We start from the raw sequence: 27,381 nt of genomic DNA, 5'->3' as shown, positions 1-27,381 counted from the left end.
TACTACTACTACTACTACTACTACTACTACTACTACTACTACTACTACTACTACTACTACTACTACTACTACTACTACTACTACTACTACTACTACTACTACTACTACTACTACTACTACTACTACTACTACTACTACTACTACTACTACTACTACTACTACTACTACTACTACTACTACTACTACTACTACTACTACTACTACTACTACTACTACTACTACTACTACTACTACTACTACTACTACTACTACTACTACTACTACTACTACTACTACTACTACTACTACTACTACTACTACTACTACTACTACTACTACTACTACTACTACTACTACTACTACTACTACTACTACTACTACTACTACTACTACTACTACTACTACTACTACTACTACTACTACTACTACTACTACTACTACTACTACTACTACTACTACTACTACTACTACTACTACTACTACTACTACTACTACTACTACTACTACTACTACTACTACTACTACTACTACTACTACTACTACTACTACTGTTTCAACACTTTAATTCCAAATATGAAATAAAGGCACGGTTGGCAACAAATACAAATACAAATACAAATACAAACAAAACAAGAAGAGTTATTTGTTTGGTTATTCTGTGAAGTGCTGTACGACGAAATTGTTGAAGGCATTCTTTGACCCGGTTGCTGCTTTCTCCTGCAATCTGGTGAACGATACTTTGTTTCGTACACAGTCTCCTTCGATTTGACTCATCCACGTTTTCCGTTGCCCCCCAGGAGCGCGTCTGGCATGGGCGTATTGATCGGGCGGGTCCCAATCGAAGGCACTGCGGGCTAATCTTCCTGGTTCCATTCTCTGGATGTGACCGTACCATTTTATCCGTTTGAGCATGATCATCGTGGATAGTTGGGGCATTCGCGATCTTGACATAATTTCATCGTTCGTTGCTTTCTCCAGATATGACACACGTAGAATTCTCCGAAGACAACCACAGTGGAAACTCTCAAGTTTTCTCTCCATTAATTTCGAAAGAGTCCAAGTCTCTGAGCTGTACAGCACGGCTGATAAAACGAGTGCTTTGTACAAATTGCACTTGAGGTGCACGCTGAGCTGCTTGCTCTTCCAGAGATTTTGGAAGTTAGCAAACCGTTGTCTACCTTCTGCAAGTTTGCAATTGACTTCCTGGAGGTCTCCATGCTTGAGGCTGACATATGATCCGAGATACTTGAACGCTTCTATGTTTTCAAACTCGTTTCCGATAACATCTTGTACTTTGCAGGAAAACACGCGTGTGGCAGCTGCTTTGGTTTGCCACAGTATCTCGATTGGTGAACTTTTCGGCCATTGACTGTTTTGAACTTCCTTTCACACCTGTCACAGGTGAGGCTCGCCTCTAGTTGCTCGAACTTTGACTTGTCGACGACATTCTTTGACAAACCGGCTTTGCAGAATCTTGTTTGGTGCACTTTGCGTCCGGTAACTGTACTGAATTGCCGCTGACAGTTCTGACATCTTAAAGACTCTTGATCAGCCACCGCTGACCCACTCTCATTTTCTAGCGACTCTAAATCCGCTACTGCAGATTGTTGTTGTGAAGCTACCAACGCTGGCTTAGCCTCCGCTAAGCTTTTCAATCTGAGCTTCCGGCCATCTTGTGTTTCGAACCAGCCCGCTTTCTTTTTCGTTCCCAGCAGCGCCTCCGTGCCGATGGTTAGTCGTGACTGGCTAGATGTCTCTGCCAGGAGTCCTAGTTTGCCTTTATGTGTTCCAGTGAGTATCTCCACGTTCTGTTGGATACTAGGCACTGCAACAACATTTGGGCTGTCGCATTTTACGCCCATATTCTTTGTTTTGGCCACATTAATCTTCAGACCAGCGGCTTCCGCTAGGGCCTCGATTCGATGTAGGTTTTCTTGCACCTCACTGTCTGAGACCCCCACAAGAGCAACATCATCAGCAAAATCTAAGTCAGCCACCAATCTCCCAATGTCTAATCCTCCATGCACCATGCTCCATGGTGCATGCTCCATGGTACTACTACTACTACTACTACTACTACTACTACTACTACTACTACTACTACTACTACTACTACTACTACTACTACTACTACTACTACTACTACTACTACTACTACTACTACTACTACTACTACTACTACTACTACTACTACTACTACTACTACTACTACTACTACTACTACTACTACTACTACTACTACTACTACTACTACTACTACTACTACTACTACTACTACTACTACTACTACTACTACTACTACTACTACTACTACTACTACTACTACTACTACTACTACTACTACTACTACTACTACTACTACTACTACTACTACTACTACTACTACTACTACTACTACTACTACTACTACTACTACTACTACTACTACTACTACTACTACTACTACTACTACTACTACTACTACTACTACTACTACTACTACTACTACTACTACTACTACTACTACTACTACTACTACTACTACTACTACTACTACTACTACTACTACTACTACTACTACTACTACTACTACTACTACTACTACTACTACTACTACTACTACTACTACTACTACTACTACTACTACTACTACTACTACTACTACTACTACTACTACTACTACTACTACTACTACTACTACTACTACTACTACTACTACTACTACTACTACTACTACTACTACTACTACTACTACTACTACTACTACTACTACTACTACTACTACTACTACTACTACTACTACTACTACTACTACTACTACTACTACTACTACTACTACTACTACTACTACTACTACTACTACTACTACTACTACTACTACTACTACTACTACTACTACTACTACTACTACTACTACTACTACTACTACTACTACTACTACTACTACTACTACTACTACTACTACTACTACTACTACTACTACTACTACTACTACTACTACTACTACTACTACTACTACTACTACTACTACTACTACTACTACTACTACTACTACTACTACTACTACTACTACTACTACTACTACTACTACTACTACTACTACTACTACTACTACTACTACTACTACTACTACTACTACTACTACTACTACTACTACTACTACTACTACTACTACTACTACTACTACTACTACTACTACTACTACTACTACTACTACTACTACTACTACTACTACTACTACTACTACTACTACTACTACTACTACTACTACTACTACTACTACTACTACTACTACTACTACTACTACTACTACTACTACTACTACTACTACTACTACTACTACTACTACTACTACTACTACTACTACTACTACTACTACTACTACTACTACTACTACTACTACTACTACTACTACTACTACTACTACTACTACTACTACTACTACTACTACTACTACTACTACTACTACTACTACTACTACTACTACTACTACTACTACTACTACTACTACTACTACTACTACTACTACTACTACTACTACTACTACTACTACTACTACCTACTACTACTACTACTACTACTACTACTACTACTACTACTACTACTACTACTACTACTACTACTACTACTACTACTACTACTACTACTACTACTACTACTACTACTACTACTACTACTACTACTACTACTACTACTACTACTACTACTACTACTACTACTACTACTACTACTACTACTACTACTACTACTACTACTACTACTACTACTACTACTACTACTACTACTACTACTACTACTACTACTACTACTACTACTACTACTACTACTACTACTACTACTACTACTACTACTACTACTACTACTACTACTACTACTACTACTACTACTACTACTACTACTACTACTACTACTACTACTACTACTACTACTACTACTACTACTACTACTACTACTACTACTACTACTACTACTACTACTACTACTACTACTACTACTACTACTACTACTACTACTACTACTACTACTACTACTACTACTACTACTACTACTACTACTACTACTACTACTACTACTACTACTACTACTACTACTACTACTACTACTACTACTACTACTACTACTACTACTACTACTACTACTACTACTACTACTACTACTACTACTGCTGCAAATAGTAGCGCTTTTCATGTTGTCCTCTAAATTGATGCACTTTAACGCTTAAAACCCAAGCAAGGTTAGATTATCTATTGAAAAACGATAACAACCTCTCGATACATTATCAAGAACATGAATCGACAGCTTTCTTGTTGTTGTTGTTGGGGATTTTCTTTACAGAGGGGATTTCTCCCGATCAAAACAGTTATAGAAAATTAGTCCATGTCTCTCTGCAGCGCTGACAGTCACAACAGATTTACACTATTAACAACCAACTGATAGGCCACAGCTCCCTTATCGGCCTTTCAAAGCCACGAACGGGGAACAATATAAAATAATTTCCGATAAACTTGAAAATTAAAAATTATCAAAAAGTAAATGAAAATAATATTGTTACGGTACGAGACAAGTTACAATCCAATGATGCTTGTGAACCTGTGTCAGAACAGGCAAACCTTCCCCTAATCAATCAGGTAGACGCCAAAACGGTAAGAGTTTGATCTCATTTTTTGCCTGAGGAATGTAGTAGTAATAGATCATAATTTTGTAATTCAGTACACGGGTCTTAGAACCCACATAAGTTTACAAATGAGTTACATCTGCCAATTTTGCATAGACATAAGATTCTCCGACTCTGTGTGTTAGTTTCCACATAACTCAGTAGAAAGTAGAGCCAGAGGAGATCACTTAACTCTTGCCTTTGCTCTGAGTCTGAAAGATTTGACTGTTTAAACATGATATGGCATATTTAGGAGCTGCGTGACCCAAAGTTTTCGCCACTACTAACACGAGCTAATTTTTCCTTGTCTCGTACGATTGTTTTCAATAAACCTTATTTGAATAGCGATGTTAACATCGTATCTACATATTGTGCAAGGGTTCTCCGCATTTGTTGGACTGATTTCTTTTTTTCTTGTAGTTTTTATTTTGATAGAATTTAGAATATTCGTTTAATTAGGACCTATTCGTGTAACTAGGACCTAATCAGCGCTTAATGCAGTCTTCGTAATGCATTTATTTGTCCCAAACAATGACGGCTTTATCTCCGCCGCCTCCCAAATCCGATCTGCCATGCACTGTGTGCATGGGTTTATGTACAGAATAAGAACCTGTTAACTGTGTTCGATGTAAATCTAAATGTGTTCATGGTGTGAGTGTGAGTACCACGCTCAATTAGCCAAGGACATAGAATATTGCACTTGGGTGGCTACTATTATGGATTTTGCCTTGGTATTGCTCAGAAAAATAGCATTGGAAAGATATTTTGGTCTTGTCCGAATTGTTTGCCGACTTTTACAACAGATTTATCTGCCCTTGATCGAATATCTGCTCTTGAAGTTAAATTAGAAAAAGAAGATTCGCTGATTTCTGAAATTCAATCACTGAAGCTGGAGATAAGTTGTTTGAAGAAACCGGATTACCCGAGTGCTGCTTTCAGAAATCGGACTTACAGCACTGCTAGCGATCGTGATTCAGAGAAACGGAAAGCTAAAAGCAATGAATTTTTGTTTGCTGACAAAGAGTCCCAAGACGGAAACACAAAGTGTTAAAGACGTGCACAAATATCAATCATCAGACGATAAACAGCGCAATTAAAAGGCCACCAAAAAGACGGCATCTCTACATTGAGGGTTTAAGCAACTCTGTCTCTACGGATGACATAACAGAATATTGCAAGAGGAAAGAAGTTGACATACTGTGTAATCGTGAAATATCTAGAGACGAATCTTGTCTAACATTTTTGCACTGTGTTTTCAAATTTGGTAATGATCAATTTGAATCTCCCAATATCTGGCCCAAAATTATTGATTTCTGGCCTTTAATACATGTTTATTTAATTTGAAATTTGTCAGTGACCATGTAAAAGCTGGTTTACACAAAGCAAGTTCGATTCGCAATAAGACCTCGCAAATAAGAAATCTAAATGAGGCTAATGAATTTAACATTACAGTTTTAACAATATTTTGGAACAAAGAAAACTCAAATGATGAGTTTTTTCTCAAGCAATTCAGCCCAAATGGTTATTATTACTTGAGTGCAAACAAAAAGGAAAGAATTTGGGGGGTTAGCTTTAATCTATGAGGGAATTGTACGTGTCGATAATTTTTGAAACAAGCGTTTAACATACGCGCAGCTGGCTTCTCTTGAGTTTACGCTTGGCAATTCGGTGTATCTTTTGTTTTGTATATACAGACAACCAAATACCAATTTTCCTGTCTTCATAAGTGAGTTAACATCTTTTTTTGATAAAAAAGAGATTTTGTTCAAATAATTAATTATTGCAGGCGATATCATTATTTCTATGGTGCTATTAAAGGTTGCGTCTAGAAATTGGATGTTTTTTGGAGGAATTTGGTTTGCGATAGCAAGTTACTGTGCTTACTCACAAAAATGGTGAAATTTTAGACAAGGTTATGACATCCGAGGAGTTTGAAGTATCAGAACCTCTTGCATATTTCATTGCAAGCTCTGATCATGGAGTTGTGTGGTTTGACTTTATGCAAAAGCACAAGAATTTAGTTATAAAGAAGGCCTTGGCAGAAATTGGCGAAATTTAAAGGAATGAAAAAATTTAAGTTACCATTTAAAGCTTCAACACTGCCACCACGTACGGTATAATATCTGTAAGTTTATCAAAAACAAAAGTTCTATATATACCAAAAATGTTCCGATCTTTTGAGTTTGTGCCCCTCAGTACGCTATGCAGATTTCAGTAAGAGCACATGTCATTACTTAGTTAATCATTTTGTAATAGCACGTGCGTCTGGGGGTGCAAATACTATGGGGAGGACGGAACAGCTGAAAACCTTTTCTATTTTACTATGAGTATCTTACTATGAGTATCTGGCACCCCAAATAGACAGAAGGGTTGCAGGATTTAAACATATTTTTTATTAAATTATTTTACGAAAACCGAACCTTAGTTTGTTATAAATTAGAAAAAAATAATGTTTGATTAATAAATTTCTAACATGTAACATTAACCAAGTGGTTAGTTTAATTTACATGTTTGCAGATTTTAAAAAAATGAATCGACAGCTTTCTTGTTGTTGGGGATTTTCTTTACAGAGGGGATTTCTCCCGATCAAAACAGTTATAGAAAATTAGTCCATGTCTCTCTGCAGTGCTGACAGTCACAACAGATTTACACTATTAACAACCAACTGATAGGCCACAGCTCCCATATCGGCCTTTCAAAGCCACGAACGGGGAACAATATAAAATAATTTCCGATAAACTTGAAAATTAAAAATTATCAAAAAGTAAATGAAAATAATATTGTTACGGTACGAGACAAGTTACAATCCAATGATGCTTGTGAACCTGTGTCACAACAGGCAAACCTTCCCCTAATCAATCAGGTAGACGCCAAAACGGTAAGAGTTTGATCTCATTTTTTGCCTGAGGAATGTAATAGTAATAGATCATAATTTTGTAATTCAGTACACGGGTCTTAGAGCCCACATAAGTTTATAAATGAGTTACATCTGCTAATTTTGCATAAACATAAAATTCTCCGACTCTTTGTGTTAGTTTCCACATGCCTCATTAGAAAGTAGAGCCGGAGGAGATCACTTAACTCTTGCCTTTGCTCTGAGTCTGAAAGATTTGACTGTTTGAAAATGATATTGCATATTTAGGAGCTGCGTGACCCAAAGTTTTCGCCACTACTAACACGAGCTAATTTTTCCTTGTCTTGTGTGATTGTTTTCAATAAACTTTATTTGAATAGCGATGTTAACATCGTATCTACCGCCAAATAGGTCACAAAAAAATTAAAAACTGCTTGTAGCTCAAACTATACAGAAAGTGGTAGCAATTTTAGTTAGTAATTAGGCTATTAATTAATTTTAGGTAATTAAGCCTTCTTTAGAGTTTTCGTTTGTACCTCCGATTCATCTAGTCTCGCATTGTTGAGTTTTTTGGTTTTTCTGTCTGGAGCATATCTGTTTTGTTTGAATACAACATCGTATCTACATATTGTGCGAGGGTTCTCCGCATTTGTTGGACTGATTTCTTTTTTTCTTGTAGTTTTTATTTTGATAGAATTTAGAATATTCGTTTAATTTTGACCTATTCGTGTAACTAGGACCTAATCAGCGCTTAATGCAGTCTTCGTAATGCATTTATTTGTCCCAAACAATGACGGCTTTATCTCCGCCGCCTCCCAAATCCGATCTGCCATGCACTGTGTGCATGGGTTTATGTACAGAACAAGAACCTGTTAACTGTGTTCGATGTAAATCTAAATGTGTTCATGGTGTGAGTGTGAGTACCACGCTCAATTAGCCAAGGACATAGAATAGTGCACTTGGGTGGCTACTATTATGGATTTTGCCTTGGTATTGCTCAGAAAAATAGCATTGGAAAGATATTTTGGTCTTGTCCGAATTGTTTGCCGACTTTTACAACAGATTTATCTGCCCTTGATCGAATATCTGCTCTTGAAGCTAAATTAGAAAAAGAAGATTCGCTGATATCTTAAACTCAATCACTGAAGCTGGAGATAAGTTATTTGAAGAAACCGGCCTTCTTTAAGTTATTTACACAAAGCAAGATCTGTTTGCAACAACACATCGCAAATAAGAAATCTAATTGAAGCTAATGAATTTAACATTACAGTTTTAACAATATTTTGGAACAAAGAAAACTCAAATGATGATGAGTTTTTTCTCAAGCAGTTTAGCCCAAATGGTTATTATTACTTGAGTGCAAACAAAAAGGAAAGAATTTGTGGGGTATTAGCTTTAATCTATGATGGAATTGTACGTGTCGATAATTTTTGAAACAAGTGTTTAACATACGCGCAGCTGGCTTCTCTTGAGCTTACGCTTGGCAATTTGGTGTATCTTTTGTTTTGTATATACAGACAACCAAATACCAATGTTCCTGTCTTCATAAGTGAGTTAACATCTTTTTTTGATGAAAAAGATATTTTGTTCAAATAATTAATTATTGCAGGTGAAATCATTATTTCTATGGTGCTATTAAAGGTTGCGTCTAGAAATTGGATGTTTTTTGGAGGAATTTGGTTTGCGATAGCAAGTTACTGTGCCTACTCACAAAAATGGTGAAATTTTAGACAAGGTTATAACATCCGAGGAGTTTGAAGTATCAGAACCTCTTGTATATTTCATTGCAAGCTCTGATCATGGAGTTGTGTGATTTGACTTTCTGCAAAATCACAAGAATTTAGTTATAAAGAAGGCCTTTGCAGAAATTGGCGAAATTTAAACGTTGAAGCTTTTGGAGAAAATATTGTTGCTCTGATCGACAGAGATAATCCTGAAAGTGTTAGGAACAATGTTTTAAGGAACGAAGTTAGTTATGTCGATAAGAACCATCCTCTGAAAACTAAATATGTTTGACATCAAACATGGCCTTTCTTTGACGATGAGCTAAGAACCATGAAAAAACCGAGAAAAAAATTTGAGAAAACTTATAGAAAGAATGGAAATTCCCAAGACGAAAAACCGGTTTATGAATTTAGTTTTGGAGTATTTTGAGCTGCTTACCAAAAAAAGTCAAAACCTCGAGAAATGTGCTGCTGATGAAAATAAACGTGTTAGGTATTCTATGCCTCAGCAACTCTTAGGAAAAAATGTTTTCCTGCCGCAGTCACTAGCGGGGCCTGAATGCCTTGCAAAGAAGTTTAATGCTTTCTTTGTAAAGAAAATAGAAGCCGTGTTAGCTTCAATACTTCTAACGAACGGATTAAAATTGAATAATTCACACACAACTACCCTGGACACTTCTCAGGTTTTTACACTGAGTGATTTGAAATTACTTCTACCAAAATTTCTGAACAGTTCAGCACCGAATGATATTATACCATTGAAATTATGCAAAATAGTTTTGAAAAATTCTCCGGACTACTTCATTGCATAATGAATATTATTTTCCAAATCAATTCAAACAAGGCGTCGTGAGACCGCTCATGAAGAAGTCTAATCTTGATCCGGAATTGTGGTTGATTTATCGCCCTGCACCAAATCTAAGATTCATGTCAAAACTTGTTGGAAGAGTTGCTTTTGAGCAAACTAATTTGTATCTGGAATCTAACAATCTCAGGAGCAAGAATCATAGAGCTTTTATTTGCTCGCATTCAATGGAAATGGTTTCACTGAAAGTCTTTAATGATCTTCTGTGTTATGTTGACGAGTCGCGTTCCGTAATGTATATTGGATTAGCGTTTGATATAATTGATAATCAGATTTTAATTGAGATGTTAGCGAAAAGGATTGGTTTGCAATTTGTTGTGTTACTGTTTATCAAAAACTTTGTTTTGAATCGCTCGCAGCAAGTTATCACAAATGAACGATTTCCTGGTGATATTAAAAGTAAGACAGGTGTGCCACAAGGATCGGTTCTCGGTCCTTCACTTTCTTCTTGTTAAATGTTGCTTTTAGAACAGAAGCTGAAAAAATAAGAAATAAACTAATATTTTTACGCAGATGATAACGTTCTTTTTTTTATTCGGTTTGACCCTCAGTCAATGCATGTTTGATAATAATTGAAACTCAATTCAACGTTGGTTTAGCAATGCAAAATTGGAAATTAGTGCGGATAAGAGTGAGTAAATGATTAATCGAGAATAAAGTTGTTAAACATGTTGTCCTACGTCTGCTAGAAGATGGCACCTAAACTGAACAGGTATATTTTCTAGGTTGCTATATTGATTGTCAACTTACTCTGCAACGACAGATTAACTTTGTTCAAATTCGTTTTATTATCTCGGTAACGTATCGTCAATTCGAGATCAAGTTAAAACATCGGTCCTAATTGAGTTAATTAGAGTTTTAGTGTCATAGCGTTTTGACTACTGTAATTCGTTTATTATGATATGCAAATCTTTTTACCAGCAAAACTTTTGCTAATAATGAATTCGGTCGCCCGTTCGATTTTCCGATTGTCACCTTCAACAACAACCTCGTCCTACCTGAAGCAGCTAAACTGGTTGCCAATTAGGCAAAGCATTATCTTGCAAACCTATAGTATGTATATCGCCTTGTACATCAGCCTGGTAAACTCCCACTCTATTTATCGGATTTATTGAAATGAAACACGATGGTTACAAGGTTTCATTAGTTTTACAATTTACTTGTTCCCAAATTTTGCTCTAATTTTGAAAGACGTTTGTTCTGGCATGCCGTCGTTGTTGAGGGGAATAAACTCTCTTTTGAGCTGAAACTTATACCATCTGAAATTTTACTCAGGCGAAAACCCAAAACTTATCTGTTTTATTTTTCCTGCACTGTTGAGATTTTAAATGGTGCTTAAACCATTAATAATAATCATAGTAATAATAATAATAATAATAATAATAATAATAATAATAATAATAATAATAATAATAATAATAATAATAATAATAATAATAATAATAATAATACTAATAATAATAATAATAATAATAATAATAATAATAATACTAATAATAACAAAATTAATAATAATAATAATAATAAAAATAATAATAATAATAATAATAATAATAATAATAATGTTGATAGTAATAATAATAATAATAATAAAAATAATAATAATAATAATAGTAGTAATAATAATAATAATGCTAATAATTATAAAAATAATAATATTAAAAATAATAATAAAAATCATAATAATACTTGAAATCCTTATTCGATTATAGGTCTTGTAGTGGGTGTTCTTCTACAGGAACCAAGGTTAGTTTTGTGCTTTTCATTATCTTCGTACTTCATAAACAGATAATTTCAGGTTTTTGCACAAAATAATTCCAAGCTTTTTCTTTGAGGTTGCGTTTTGGACTTGTTTATCATTTAGGCATTATCATTAAAAGCTAAATATTTGGCATTTGTTTTCATGCAATCCCTTGCCATTTTCAACGCACCATCAGCGTAGAGCATTTAATTCCACTTGTACTTCTATTGAGTTTGTTGAAAGAAATTGATAATCATCTGCCAAACGACAAATTAGACTGTGGTTAATGTTGTTGGGTGGATCGTTAATATAAACAAAGAAAATTTGCGGAACTACGATAGACCCTCCAGGTACACAATTGGTTTTACTTCTGATTTGTGATTTATCATTCTTCAATTTGACAAATTGTTTCACGTCTTCCAATTAGACTGCAGTTAGTTGAGGAGCTTCACTTCCTATCCTTTTTAAGTCAAATTTTTCAATTAACTGATAGCGTGGTAAAAAAAATTAGTTTATTTAAACGCTTTTTTCGGTTTATTTCTTCCTATGATCCGTCTAATTGCAGTTTCCGCAGCTTTGCTCTGGCAAAAAGATCTGCTTCAATTGCAAACCCAACTTGACAGCCGTACGCGATTACAAAAAAACGCATCCTCCTTCTGCAATTAAATTAGTTTTTTTATAGTAGATGTATCTTTTAACGAACCTAAGAGGATTTTGGGCTCGTTTTTATGGCGTTCCCATGTCATTTTATTTTTTTTGCTGACAAAAAGACGTATATTTTTCTGTGAGTTTGCATATGAGATTTGTTTATCACTTAGATTTATATTTGCGTTCTTTTTATAGCCGAATACTGAAGTGCTTTCCCTCGTATCCATATTACTGCGAGATTGATTGTTACCCGATAGGTCGGCACTGAGTCCAAATATATTTAAAAATCGAGGTAGAAAACGAAAAAGTATCAATTCCAGATATGTCAGTGTACTAATTGAATTTGTTTAAGAAGTGTAGTTTTGAACAATATTTGATCTTTTTTGTCTCAATCCGAATGTAAAATTATGAAAAAGATTATTCACTGCTCTGTAGGTATTTTTCAAAAAAATAGTTTCTCAATTAGCTTCGAAAGACTGTATAGTATATATAATGATCTGTAATTCAAGATTGATGTTTTGCCGCCGTTTCAACAGATTGGTGCAATCTCGCTGGATTATCCGATATTTTGGATTTTTTTTATAAATGGTGGTAAAGAGCAGTTGTAGTGGTTTACATATTGTTTTTGCCAGGTGCTTGACAAACTAGGCGTCTATGCCTTCCGAACCTTTTGCTTTGTTGACATCTACTTTTTCCTTTGTATTAGTTATATCGATGTCGAAAAATGATACTCGTTTAAATTTAATAATTGAAAAGATTTTACTTCTATCACTAGTTACCCTATAAGGTGGTACTGTAACGAATGTTTCTTGGAAATTGAAGTGGAAAACAGAAAGTTCATCGATTCCAGATATGCAACTATATTGAAGGAATTTGCTTAGGAAGCAAAACATTTGATCAATGGTTGATCTTTGGGGTCTCAATCCCAATTGGAAATCATGAATCAGATGGTTCACCGATCTATAGATATTGTTGAATGGTGGTTTCTAAATGACTTTCGAGAGTCAGCATTGTAAATTTATTGGTCTCTTAATCAAGAAGGATGATAAAGTTAGTAGGTAGTAAGTGTAGCAAATTAAACAACGTGGGAGCTAAGTTTTTAAGAAAGAACTTGTCTATAAATTCTGGTCTTTGTGTTTTGTTGATTAACGATATCGGATTTGGAATATTGTACAAATTTATTGTCTTCTTTGACAAAAATGAATGAGCGAGAGCTTTTTTTTATTGGGTTGCAGACGTTTTGAATTAAATGTTTGTAAAATTTTAATTTTTCGGCGTCAGCAGATACTTTTTTTTTCTTGGAGATGCATTTCGGGAAGCCTAAAATTCATTTTATATAAGAAAAATATGCTTAACAAACTACCCAAATACTGTTTCGATGTACCATTAACTGGAAAAGTTTCACGATGCCATAAAAGAAATGAGGTAATGCGGGGAAAGTTAATACCTTGAAAAGCTGTCGTCAAATATTTCAAACCCAAAAATAAATTAAATAATAGTAAAATCTAGAGGCACTGCTAAAAAGTTAGTGACAACTTCCAGAAAAGCAGAGAACAAAACGGAAACACCAGCATCGTTCTTGAAGAAGAGAGGAAACTTAAGCCTCATGCATAGAGAGAATATTCGAAAGCTCCCAGAACTAACAGGTGATCCGCAAATCCCGAAAGATGAAAACTTGCCTGTCAACTTCAACATCAAATTGATCAACATCAGAAGTGAAAAATCCTATGTGAGTTAATTTAATGTGGATTTTAGTTCTCACACATATAACTACACGGATGGTTTGTACAAGAAAATTCTGGATCCTCAAATGACTTTTCCTTATTGATCAGAGCAATGAGCCACAAAAATAATATCACTTGTTAAAAAATCGATCGAACTATAGTCTTGAACTTATTAGAAGGAAAGTTTAACTTACCAGAGATCTATTCTGTTCCCCCCCCCCACACAGCTTAGTGAGCATATATTTTTTTATGATCCCCAGGCGCACCTGCTATTTTCTTAAAAAGCAAGGTGCCATATAACAAAATATAATTTGTAACTGGGGGTCATAAAAACACTGGGGGGGGCCGAAACAGAAAAGATCCCTTACCAGATTACATAGACAAGAAAAGTGACCAACATAATCAAATTTCCATCTTGATCTTATAATCAGATCTCTGCTGTAAATCTCTAAATTCTACTTTTGAGTATCATTTTTGTTGTTCTCTTTTTTTGACAAATTAATTTTTCCACTTAGTTCAAAACGTCTTTAATTTCGCTAGTGAAAACCCAAAAATCATCAGATTATGAGCCCAGCCATTTTCTGAGTTATAAAACTATTTTCTAAAACAGAACTAGTTTGTTATTGACAGTCATTATCCTTTTCTGCTAAGTACCTTTTCTTTTCACAACCGTTTTGCCTGCTCAAACTACGACGGATCATAAAACAGTGAATTAAGACCTACACAGGAAAAACACAGGACGAATGGACTCTACAAATCCCTATACAAATCGCTACTTGGGACTGAGGGGCAACTCAAAGAACCTGAACCACTGGTCAATGTGGCGAGCAAGGATGAGAAGAAGAACCACAAGCTGCTGAAGGATGCATATCAGAAGGAAGTTGCAGACATCAAGGAAACGGAACAATGTGTGGTGCCATCTGGCACTGACTCTAGATGCAACAACTTTCATGCTGACAAGACATAACTGTGTGAGAGATGACGGCATGGGAGATGGAGCAAAGGCTTGGAAGCTTTTGCAAGAGAAATTGCAGAGTGTGGAGACGCCGACAGTTGTGGCACAGCTCAAGGATGCTGAGGATTTGGATAGCTTCTTCATCAGAGGACAGGAGTTGCTCACAAGGCTACAAGAAGTAGGGGAAGCAGTCTCAGAGACCCTTTTCAACGCCCTGATCCTCAACGGTCTGCCAATGAGGTATGAAAGTTTTGTTATACAGGAATAAAGTGGCTTACATCAAAGAGAAACGGAACAATGTGTGGTGTCATCTGGCACTGACTCTAAAAGCAACAACCCTCAAGCTGATGAGACATGACTGTGTGAGAGATGACGGCATCAGAAGGCTTGAAGCTTTCGGAAGAGAGATTTCAGCGTGTGGAGACGCTGACAAAGATGACTTTGATGACACAGCTTGCTCAAAAGCAGCTTGAGGATTCTGAAGATTTAGATAGCTTCTTAAAAAGAGGACAGGAGCTGATCACAAGGCTGCAAGAGGCAGGGTAGGCAATCTCAGAGACAATTTTCAACGCCATGGTCCTCAATTGCAGCTTGAGGATTCTGGGGATTTCGATAGCTTCTTAAAAAGAGGACAGGAGTTGATCACAAGGGTGCAAGAAGCAGGGTAGGCAATCTCAGAGACACTTTTCAACGCCGTGGTCCTCAATTGTCTGCCAATGAGGTATGAAGTTTCTGATATACCGGAAAACTTCAACCCTGCAACGAACTTCACAGAGTTGAGGAAAAGGCTGCAGAACATCCATGAGAGCACAGCGCAGAAACACAACGACCGATGTGGTTCAGTGGCACTGGCAGTGAAGCGTGATTTCAAGAACGGACCCAAAAGAGGAAATTGTTTTGTGTGTGGGATCCCTGGACTGCAGGCGGAAAGAGACAGCACAATGAGCAAGAGTTCTGAGAAGGGTCAACTAGAAATGGCATGCAGGAAACAGAGATGGAAGCAAACATGAGTCAGTGGCAATGGGTGCAATATTGGCCACACCAGACGACGAATACTGGGTAGCTCCTACCCTGTGGATGCCAGCAGGTAAGCTAGTGGACAGTGGCTGTGCAGATCACATAGTGGCGATCATCGAAGCGTTCCTGGACTTTGTGCCCCTTCAATTAGTGGTCAGAAATTCCAACAGAGACGCTTTCAGGGTGGAGGGCAGAGGCTGTGTGAGAATCAGCATACCCTCAAACAAAGGGCAACTCCAACGTTTTGTGTGTGCCTGACCGTTCTTCAAAACTCCTATCAGTCTCAAGATGCACAGAGTGGGGACATAGCTTCATTTTTGAAAAAGAAATATAAGCATGAAACTCCAGAAGGGAACTCGGGAGCTAACACAAGAAAATAATTTGTTTTGAATACACTGCATTGTTTTAGATCTCAAGATGATTTCAAACGGCATGAAACTTCACAGTGCAAGGAGGTGGCATATACGATTGGGTCATTTGAATCAAGCGGATGGGGTCAGGAATGCACCAGAGAAAGTGGGAGAACTCGATGACATATTCAATTTGTGCACACTGGCTAAGATCACAAAGACTCCAGTACCAAGAGTCGTAGAAAACCAAGCAGAAGAGAAACTGGAGAGGGTGTTGACAGACGTGATGGACCCTTTCAGAGTAGAATCACTGTCCCACTGTCAGGTTTCCAGTTCTGCATTGTATTTGCAGACCATTACACAAAGTTTGTGTTGGTGGACTTGCCTAAGGAAAAGAGTGAAGAACTGGCCAGCCTGAAGAAGTTTGTTCTCATTGTGGGACGCCCAAAAAATTGAGGCAAGAAAATGCAAAACAGTATCTTTCAGAGCAATTCAAGTTTTACTGTTTAGATGCGGGCATTCTACTGGAGAAGACCAAACAAAGGGACGCCAATACAAAATGGGTTAGCTGAGAGGAGCAACCGGACTCTGCTGAAGATGTCAAGATGCTTGCTCATTGACTAGGGTCTTCCCAAGATGATGTGGAGAGCAGCAATTCTCTACGCAATGAGACAAAAGAACCTGATTGTGAGACAAGGAGAAGAAAAACACCCAGCAGAGCTGATTCGAGGTATGCAACCTGAGCTTTCAATTAGTAAATTTTCTATTTTTGGTTGCTTGAACTTCATGAGCAAGAGGGACGGAGACGTCAGCAAATTTGAAGCCCTGGCACTAGAAGGAAATTTGTGGGTTGCACTGATTGAGACAAAGTATACTTGTCTACGTACTCAATACACGCATGGTGGTCGCAGTTCGAGATGTTATCATCAACGAGACCGAAGTGGGCTCATCCACTGACAGCACAGAGACACCCGCTCTAAGAGATCAGGGTTACAGCAATTCGGAATCTGGCACCCAGAAGATGATAATCAGGACGATTACAACAATGAGAATCGGGCACATCTACTGCACTAAAAGATGAGTGGCATAACGCAGGGAGCGTGGAAACGCAAGAATTGACACTGAAACGAGATGCCCTGGATGTTGAGGAAGCAGCACTAGTTGAAGAATCTACCGCAACAAGAGGGATTCTCGGAGACTCGGAGTCATTGGAAGGCAGTGGAACATAGAACTTTTCACATTCGGAGACAGTTCGGTTCTTTGGGACACTCGAGCAAGCGGACAGGGCAGAACAAAGACGAGGGACACAAGCAAGGATTATTCCGCAATTTTTGGAGAAATGAGGCCCCATTTTGTTGTGACTGGTGGTGACTATGTGAAAGCCAAAACAGCATAAAAAGCCGAATTTGGTTAAGATTGGGATCAATGTCATCAAGCAATGAAGGACGAGGCCAAGACACTCAAAGACAACGAGACTAGTGAGACCACCCACAGACATGGACGTCATACCGGGCAAATGTGTCTACAAACTAATATTGCTTTTTTGTTTTAGTTATAGATCTGAATGGTTTCCAATCAAAATCAGATAATTAAAGAATTAAAAAAATGTGCAACTGAAGTCCGTTATAATTTCTATAATTTAAAAAAAAATAAATATTCTTGAATAAACAAAAACTGATTACGATATATGAAATTCCAAAGTTAAAAATGTTTGCGTTTCAAAAATTTTGAAGGGCGCTTTTCAGGCAAGGTTTGCTGAATTTGCTTGAGCTGCTCTTAATAAATTCTTACTAATGTCTCAAAGTTATATTTTTTGACGTTGACCAAATGACTACAAATTAACTAGTTTATTTTTTTATCAAGAACTGTTCGCATAATTATTTGAAAAACTCTCATTGCGATAATTTCACAGAGGTCAATGAATACTAGAAAAATCTGAAACTTTGTCACAAATCTGCCTTAGTATTAGATTTTTCCTGTCACTCTGTTCTAGCCACTGTTGTTACATAAGGACGGGTGAGAAAAGAGTGAAGGAAAAGATAATTTAATCAACTTCAGTGTGGCAGTTGTGATCCAAACGAATGTTGATTGAAACCATTGCCACACTGGGATCTTCTGCAACACTATGTGCCATATTTTGGCATGGTGAACTACGATGTAATGGCACGTGCTTTGTAACTGGGGGCGCGTAACATACTGCCCAGGTTGAGGTCCAGACCCAAATTGACTTCTGATCAGACCCAGTCGGGCGCACACCCGTGTGATCCCAGACCGAAATTACAGGGTCTTTTCGGAAGTTCGAGCGCACTACGGTCTGATCATGGTCTGGAGATGGTCTGATCAGAGGTCATTTTGGTCTGAAAAGTCTGATCATAGGCGGATTCGAGCGCACTTGGGTCTGATCAGAGGCAATTTCGAGCGCAATTGGGTCTGATCAGAGGCGGATTCGAGCGCAATTGGGTCTGATCATAAACCTCTTCGAGCGCACTTGGGTCTGATCAGAGGCGACTTCGAGCGCAATTGGGTCTGATCAGAGGCGACTTCGAGCGCACTTGGGTCTGATCAGAGGCGACTTCGAGCGCAATTGGGTCTGATCAGAGGCGACTTCGAGCGCAATTGGGTCTTTGTGCCCCTTCAATTAGTGGTCAGAAATTCCAACAGAGACGCTTTCAGGGTGGAGGGCAGAGGCTGTGTGAGAATCAGCATACCCTCAAACAAAGGGCAACTCCAACGTTTTGTGTGTGCCTGACCGTTCTTCAAAACTCCTATCAGTCTCAAGATGCACAGAGTGGGGACATAGCTTCATTTTTGAAAAAGAAATATAAGCATGAATCTCCAGAAGGGAACTCGGGAACTAACACAAGAAAATAATTTGTTTTGAATACACTGCATTGTTTTAGATCTCAAGATGATTTCAAACGGCATGAAACTTCACAGTGCAAGGAGGTGGCATATACGATTGGGTCATTTGAATCAAGCGGATGGGGTCAGGAATGCACCAGAGAAAGTGGGAGAACTCGATGACATATTCAATTTGTGCACACTGGCTAAGATCACAAAGACTCCAGTACCAAGAGTCGTAGAAAACCAAGCAGAAGAGAAACTGGAGAGGGTGTTGACAGACGTGATGGACCCTTTCAGAGTAGAATCACTGTCCCACTGTCAGGTTTCCAGTTCTGCATTGTATTTGCAGACCATTACACAAAGTTTGTGTTGGTGGACTTGCCTAAGGAAAAGAGTGAAGAACTGGCCAGCCTGAAGAAGTTCGTTCTCATTGTGGGACGCCCAAAAATTGAGGCAAGACAATGCAAAACAGTATCTTTCGAAGCAATTCAAGTTTTACTGTTTAGATGCGGGCATTCTACTGGAGAAGACCAAACAAAGGGACGCCAATACAAAATGGGTTAGCTGAGAGGAGCAACCGGACTCTGCTGAAGATGTCAAGATGCTTGCTCATTGACTAGGGTCTTCCCAAGATGATGTGGAGAGCAGCAATTCTCTACGCAATGAGACAAAAGAACCTGATTGTGAGACAAGGAGAAGAAAAACACCCAGCAGAGCTGATTCGAGGTATGCAACCTGAGCTTTCAATTAGTAAATTTTCTATTTTTGGTTGCTTGAACTTCATGAGCAAGAGGGACGGAGACGTCAGCAAATTTGAAGCCCTGGCACTAGAAGGAAATTTGTGGGTTGCACTGATTGAGACAAAGAATACTTGTCTACGTACTCAATACACGCATGGTGGTCGCAGTTCGAGATGTTATCATCAACGAGACCGAAGTGGGCTCATCCACTGACAGCACAGAGACACCCGCTCTAAGAGATCAGGGTTACAGCAATTCGGAATCTGGCACCCAGAAGATGATAATCAGGACAATTACAACAATGGGAATCGGGCACATCTACTGCACTAAAAGATGAGTGGCATAACGCAGGGAGCGTGAAAACGCAAGAATTGACACTGAAACGAGATGCCCTGGATGTTGAGGAAGCAGCACTAGTTGAAGAATCTACCGCAACAAGAGGGATTCTCGGAGACTCGGAGTCATTGGAAGGCAGTGGAACATAGAACTTTTCACATTCAGAGACAGTTCGGTTCTTTGGGACACTCGAGCAAGCGGACAGGGCAGAACACAGACGAGGGACACAAGCAAGGATTATTCCGCAATTTTTGGAGAAATGAGGCCCCATTTTATTGTGACTGGTGGTGACTATGTGAAAGCCAAAACAGCATAAAAAGCCGAATTTGGTTAAGATTGGGATCAATGTCATCAAGAAATGAAGGACGAGGCCAAGACACTCAAAGACAACGAGACTAGTGATACCACCCACAGACATGGACGTCATACCGGGCAAATGTGTCTACAAACTAATATTGCTTTTTTGTTTTAGTTATAGATCTGAATGGTTTCCAATCAAAATCAGATAATTAAAGAATTAAAAAAATGTGCAACTGAAGTCCGTTATAATTTCTATAAGTTAAAAAAAAATAAATATTCTTGAATAAACAAAAACTGATTACGATATATGAAATTCCAAAGTTAAAAATGTTTGCGTTTCAAAAATTTTGAAGGGCGCTTTTCAGGCAAGGTTTGCTGAATTTGCTTGAGCTGCTCTTAATAAATTCTTACTAATGTCTCAAAGTTATATTTTTTGACGTTGACCAAATGACTACAAATTAACTAGTTTATTTTTTTATCAAGAACTGTTCGCATAATTATTTGAAAAACTCTCATTGCGATAATTTCACAGAGGTCAATGAATACTAGAAAAATCTGAAACTTTGTCACAAATCTGCCTTAGTATTAGATTTTTCCTGTCACTCTGTTCTAGCCACTGTTGTTACATAAGGACGGGTGAGAAAAGAGTGAAGGAAAAGATAATTTAATCAACTTCAGTGTGGCAGTTGTGATCCAAACGAATGTTGATTGAAACCATTGCCACACTGGGATCTTCTGCAACACTATGTGCCATATTTTGGCATGGTGAACTACGATGTAATGGCACGTGCTTTGTAACTGGGGGCGCGTAACATACTGCCCAGGTTGAGGTCCAGACCCAAATTGACTTCTGATCAGACCCAGTCGGGCGCACACCCGTGTGATCCCAGACCGAAATTACAGGGTCTTTTCGGAAGTTCGAGCGCACTACGGTCTGATCATGGTCTGGAGATGGTCTGATCAGAGGTCATTTTGGTCTGAAAAGTCTGATCATAGGCGGATTCGAGCGCACTTGGGTCTGATCAGAGGCAATTTCGAGCGCAATTGGGTCTGATCAGAGGCGGATTCGAGCGCAATTGGGTCTGATCATAAACCTCTTCGAGCGCACTTGGGTCTGATCAGAGGCGACTTCGAGCGCAATTGGGTCTGATCAGAGGCGACTTCGAGCGCACTTGGGTCTGATCAGAGGCGACTTCGAGCGCAATTGGGTCTGATCAGAGGCGACTTCGAGCGCAATTGGGTCTGATCAGAGGCGACTTCGAGCGCAATTGGGTCTGATCAGAGGCGACTTCGAGCGCAATTGGGTCTGATCAGAAGCGCCTTCGAACGCAGGATAGTCTGATCATAACCTCATCGAGCGCACTTGGGTCTGATCAGAGGCGACTCCGAGCGCAATTGGGTCTGATCAGAGGCGACTCCGAACGTTTTCCCGTTAAACTTCATTAGTCTAATATCTCATTGAAAATCAAGGTCCGTCAACACTCAATTGGCCGCAAGCGACCAAAAAAATACAAAAACAACGATAAAATCACAGAAACATATGAGCATCATATTTGAAAATAAAGACATCAGAATTGATTTTTTTTCGTTTTTGACCCAAAACATGACAGTGTCAGTTTTTTAAGACCAAATGGACTATGGTTTAAGGTTTTTGGGGTCAAAACGAAAAAAAAATCAAAGAAAACGAGAACACATCAAAGAAACATATAAGCGTCGTATTTGAAAATAAAGACATCAGAAGTGATGTTTTTCGTTTTTGACCCAAAACATGAAAGTGTTAGTTTTTTAAGACCTAATGGACTATGGTTTAAGGTTTTTGGGGTCAAAACGAAAAAAAATCAAAGAAAACGAGAACACATCAAAGAAACATATAAGCATCATATTTGAAAATAAAGACATCAGAATTGATTTTTTTCGTTTTTGACCCAAAACATGAAAGTGTTAGTTTTTTAAGACAAAATGGACTATGGTTTAAGGGTTTTGGAGTCAAAACGAAAAAAAATCAAAGAAAACGAGAACAAATCAAAGAAACATTTTGTTTTTGATCCAAAACATGATAGTGTTAGTTTTTTTATAGTTTTTTGATATTTTTTTGCAAAATCGATCCTCCTTTTCGATAAACCGATCTTCCAAGGATTCTGCCATGGGTCCTCTCTTTGGAAAATTGATTGCCAGATACCTTCTTTTCGCAAATTTTGTATAAAATCCAGCAATTGGCATTTATTTCTACGCAAACTTAAAAGGTGCAGTATCATGGCAACAAAATGGTCTATAATAGAATTTCTAAATTGTCTTCTTCAAAAAGTTATTAACCACCTTTTTTCATGAAGTTCGACTTTTCCATCACTCTTTTTGAAAATGCTCTGAAAAATTTGTATAAAACCAACAATTGGCATTTATTTCTACAAAAATTTATAAGGTGCATTATCATGGCAACAAACTGATCTATAATAGACTTTCTAAATTGTCGTCTTCAAAAAGTTATTAACAAACGTTTTTCATGAAGTTCGACTCTTTCTTCGCTCTCTTGTAAAGTTTTATCTAAAAAATTTGTAAAATGTTTTTGATTGAAATGCTTATGTGCGCTTCATAAGCTGATAACTATCCATAAGGTGGTCATTTATCGATTGCATGTTCGACATACATTATAGTGTTATTTCTTTTTTAATATTTTAATGTTTGCTGATTAACCAGCGCTATTGTTGCATTTTTTCAATACAACTATTCCTTTGGTAAAACGTTGTAAGAATAGCGGTGAGTTCAACGGTAGTTTGTTGTATAATTCAACTTTTGCGGTAATTTTTTGCCGCACAAGCGCGTTGAAAAACTTCACCTGTCAATATTTTTCATCGCAATGAGCGCAAGTCTAATGTTTTTATTCAAATTCATCGCAAATCTTTTATTTTATAGCTAGTTTCGCAGTAAAATCTCAACCAAGGTTTGTGTGTAAGTTGTGTGTGTGTGGGTGGGTATATATGTGTGTGGGTATGTGTGTGTGGGTGTGTGTGTGGGTGTGTGTGTGGGTGGGTGTGTGTGTGCGTGTGTGTTGTGGGTGGGGGTCAAGCGATGGGGTTAGGGTTGAGAATAAGGCTGATGAGAGGGGAATTCAACTCGTTAGGGGGAGGAGAGTGGACAATGTAAGTGTTGTGGGTAAAGGATGGGAGGGCTGACAATGGCAATTTTGAGTGTTTTTGATCAGAGTGGTCAGCTGGTGAGATGGTCTCGACTGAGTCTGATCAGAGGCTACTTGGGTCTGAAAATGGGTCTGATCATAGTCTGATTAAGGTGTGGACAATGGTCTGATTTTGGGTCTGGACCATGGTCTGGAGATGGTCTGATCAGAACTCTTTCGGTCTGGAAAGTCTGATCAGAACACATTGAGTCTGGAAAGTCTGATCAGAGATTATTTCGGTCTGGAAAGTCTGATCAGAGATAATTTCGGTCTGGAAAGTCTGATCAGAGATAATTTTGGTCTGGAAAGTCTGATCAGAAGCAAATTTGGGTCTGGACCTCAACCTGGGTGGGGGCAGAAAATGAAAGGATCCCGAGACCATTGATAGTACCTTCACAAAGTTATTTAACAAACTGGCTTCGCCTCGGAGTTTCATAACTTCTTGATGGCAATAATAAAAAAACGTGTGATGATATTCATTCCACACAACCCAGTGTCCGATTTCATCATTCACTAAAACTTCGAGTCAGAGAGCTTAGTTTAAAAGATTTTACTCAGACTTTCGGAAGTTAAAAAGGGATCTTTTCGTTTTGTGCCCCCATTACGTTATGTGCCCCCAGTCAGAGAGCACGTGCCATTACGTAGTAAATCATTGTGTAAAAAACGGCACGTGCGTCTGGGGGTTGCAAATAATATGCACCCACTATGCTGGGGGGCAGAAACAAAGAAGGTCCTTAAAAGTCTAATTTTTGCCAAACTATATTAGAACTCGTTAGAAATCTAACATTCGACACTTGAATCAAACAAATTTAGATAATTGGTTGCTTGATTAATGGAGACGGATACGTTTGATTTATTCAAACTTATGCATATTTTTAGGAAAAAAACTTTTCTTTCTTTAATCTGCAGAATTGGGGTCTTTCCCATTATAGCCCCCCCCAGCTTACTGGTCAGATAACCTATAGCCCCCCAAACATGGTAATTATACCATAATGGGGAGCTATAATTTCATGGGAGGCTATAATGGGAAAGACCCCAGAATTGTACTCTTAACTTCTAATTCAAATTAATTGATAAATCATTATGTAAAAAATATGGGATCTATTCTGTTTCCCTCAGTGTTTTGTATGCCCCAGTTATAAACTGTATGTTGTTATAAAGCACGTTACTACGTTAAAAAATAGCACGTGGGCCTGTGGGCGTAAAAAATATAAGGCCACTAAGCTGGGGGGGGGGGGGGACAAAACAGAATAGATCCAAATTATGGCACGTGCGTCGAGGGTGCAATTAATATGAATCAGCTGAGCTGGGGGGGCACAAACGGAAAAGATCCAATTACTCTTCAAAAATTTGCGTTTGGGGGTACAAAAAAGCGCCCACTAAGCATTTTTTTACATTAACCATTAATCTTTTTGCATTTTGCCAACAGTTCAGAGCTAATGCTAGAGGGCTACCAAATAGGTTAGGTTGGAAAAAATTCAACAAACGTGCAGTGAAATCATATTTCTACATCCTATTTTGTTTTTATCAGAGTTTTTTAGACTTTTTATCCGTGATTCTTTTCTGAGTTTGAATTGGAGTATTGATGGTTCTTAATCTGAGGAAGGCTGGCGGGGAGTATTGCTGGGGGCACAAACGGAAAAGATCCTGATTGAATCGTGGCGGGTGATTGACAGGTCTCCTCATGTGGATGACATCTCTCCCAATGTAGCACACCCTCCCCCAACTTAGTGATAGTTATAGGATCTATTGTGTCCCCCCCCCCCCAGCTTAGTGAATATAAATCTTTTATGACCCCCAGGCGCACGTGCTATTTTCTTACACAGCAACGTGCTATATAACAGATAATTTGTAACTGGGGGTCATAAAAAACACTGGGGGGTAGGGGCAAAACGGAATAGATCCATGTGTTGTTTTATGGCATGTTAATGAGTAAAAGATGGCACCTGTTTCAAAGTATAGTTTCTACTTAAAAGACTCGGAAATCAACTAACATGTTCTGCTACGTTGCAAACTTTACTTTTTCTGGCTATTCCCTCTAATTGTACAAGAGGTGAAAGAGTGAAGTCCAAATAAATTGATGATATTGTGTTCCTTTTTTTCTTTAAGTTAGAAGGGCAATGTTTAGGTCAGTAGCTGTAATATTTGAACATGTGCTAAAATGATTTTGACAAAAACAAAACTAGGATAAAAATTCAGGCGCCAAAATCAGGAGACAGTCACTATTATGGTGAAGCCCATATATAAGTCAAAATTGGGTCTTTCCCATTATAGCCAGCTCCACCCCCTGTTTAATCGTCATGATACGTATAGACCCCCTCCCCCATCATTGAAAGCATACCATAATGGGGGACTATAATTTTGTCATGAGGGTGTCTAGTCTATAATGGGAAATAACCCAAATTTTAGACTCACTTCCCTGCCTAGTGGGTACAGGGCGTATATCTGCAACACGCCGCGCACAATGGGGCGGGGGGCTATGATTTCGTGGGCCTATGATGGCAAAATTTTTTAGAATGTTAAACTTCAAAGCACGTGAACTTAGCTTTAATAGAAAAAGGGGTATAAAATTTGGATCTTTTGCGTTTGCCCCCCCCCCCCCCCCCCCAGTACGCTATGCACGCCCCAGTTACAGTGCGCCTGCCATTACATAGTAAATCAGAATGTAATATTAGAGCACGCCTTCGTCGGGGGGTGCAAATATTATGGGGGGGGGGGGGGGGAGGGGAGCAAACAGAAAAGATGCAAATGTTTTCCATTTTACGAGCATCTGTCTGTTTACAAAAAAACTAATTTCAATCACAATGGCATTAATTTACATAACATAAGTAGCCACGCGTTAATTAACTATAAAATTGAGATTATTTTTCTTAATTTATTCATAAATTTTTGAATAGTCTGTTCCCTTGGTGGTATGTGGCGTTGAATAACATGCTATGCGCAATAAACAAAAACATTCTAATGACCATACAAAATCTTTTCTGTTTGCTTAGATTCATTTATTTCAAACTTTCCTCTCATGATTCATCTTTTGAGCAGACTGCTTTCCGCCACTGCATCATCATAGAACGCTAGGTAGCGCTTTCAGAAACAACTTTTGCTTTCTCAAACCTAGCACTTGCAAAACAAAGGGGACTGACATGGGCGGTGCTTTGCACAGGAAGTGTTCCAGCCTAGCTAATACCCGTTTATTGAAGCATTTCATTGTAAGATATGACTAAATTAGATCAAATTTTCGCCTATTTCTGTTTAGTTTTTAATTTTTGCCTATTTTTTTGCTCTTAGAAAAGTTTTCTACGTAACACTTTTTAACTAGTCAAATTTACTGTTTTATTAATAAAAGGAGACTGTTGTAAGTTTGATGTGCTTAGTGGCTTAGTATTAATACAATTTTTAAAAAAAAATCGTTGCCTTTCACAGTGGTGCTTTTGGTTCCCTAGAGCGCCGTCGGTTTTATAGACGGTCACTTATCAACAAAACGGAACTGAACTGTCTCCGG

At 38.1% G+C, this 27,381-nt stretch overlaps 1 protein-coding gene across 2 annotated transcripts in view; it reads right to left on the bottom strand.

The window, feature by feature from the left end:
• Positions 1-27,381, bottom strand: part of LOC142345834 (uncharacterized) — a 183,821-nt gene that overhangs the window by 31,068 nt on the left and 125,372 nt on the right. The window contains exon 1 of one of the 2 annotated variants that reach the window (XM_075398240.1): positions 25,877-26,031. The exons of the other annotated variant lie outside the window; for it this stretch is intronic. The gene's annotated coding sequence lies outside the window, so the exon portion shown is untranslated. Of the gene's footprint in view, positions 1-25,876; positions 26,032-27,381 lie in introns of those variants that run through there. 2 annotated transcript variants of the gene reach the window in all.

Source organism: Convolutriloba macropyga, chromosome 9, assembly GCF_964194025.1.
Source record: "Convolutriloba macropyga chromosome 9, txConMacr16.3, whole genome shotgun sequence".
Lineage (NCBI taxonomy): Eukaryota > Metazoa > Xenacoelomorpha > Acoela > Convolutidae > Convolutriloba > Convolutriloba macropyga.
Note: the sequence above shows the minus strand (reverse complement) of the source record. Positions and strands in the feature narration are given on the sequence as shown.